A 1,000-nucleotide genomic window follows, 5' to 3' on the forward strand; every position below is an offset into this window, starting at 1 on the left:
TTTAGCTAATGGTGTGTCAATCTTGTTTATCTTCTCAAAGAACCAGTTTTTGCTTTCATTTATTTTCTGTATAGTTGTTCTTTTTTATTTCATTTCTGTCTCCTCGAATCTTTATTGTTTCCTTTCTCCTGACAAATTTTGGATTTTTGTGTGTGTGTTTTCCAGTTCCCTGAGGCATGATGTTAGGTTGTCCTTTTGCCATCTTTCCACCTTTTTCTTGTGTGCACTAATCACTAATGAACTTTCTCTTATGACTGCTTTTGCAGTGTCCCAGATATTATGGAAACTTGTGTACTCATTATCATTTCTTTCCATGAATCTTTTGATTTCAGTCTTAATCTCTTCAGTGATCATGAAGTTATTCAGAAGTAGGTTATTTAGTTTCCATGTATTTGTGTATTTTTGAGGGTTTTTCCTGAAATTAATATCAAGTTTCATTCCATCATGGTCGGAGAAGATGCTAAATATAGTTTCTATGCCTTGGAACCTGTAAATGGTGCTTTTGTGCTCTATCATGTGGTCAGTCTTCAAGAAGGTGCCATGCAGGACTGAGAAAAATGTATATTTTGGTTTTGGGGTAGAAAGTTCTATAGATGTCTGTCAAATCCATCTGATTTTCTATCAGTTAGTCCTTAATGTATTTGCTTATCTTTTTGTCTCATTGCTCTGTCTAAAGGAGGTAATAAGGTGTTGAGATCGCCAACAATTATTGTGTTACAGTCTATCTCTCCTTTTAGCTCTGGAAGTCTTTACATATTTGGGTGTCCCTGACTTGGGTGCATAGCTATTTATAAGTGTTATATCTTCTTGATTAGTTAGCCTTTTTACTACTCTATAGTGTCTTTCTTTGTCTCTTCTTATGGTTTTTGCATTAAAGCCTATGTTGTCCAAAGTTAGTACAATGACTCTTGCTCTTTTTGGTTTCCATTTGCATGGAATACCTTTGTTCAGCCATTCACTTTTAATATGTGTATGTCTTTATCCATGAGATGGGTTTCTT

This window comes from Tupaia chinensis, unplaced genomic scaffold (genome assembly GCF_000334495.1).
Source record: "Tupaia chinensis unplaced genomic scaffold, TupChi_1.0 Scaffold150091_1, whole genome shotgun sequence".
In the NCBI taxonomy this organism is placed as follows: Eukaryota; Metazoa; Chordata; class Mammalia; order Scandentia; family Tupaiidae; genus Tupaia; species Tupaia belangeri.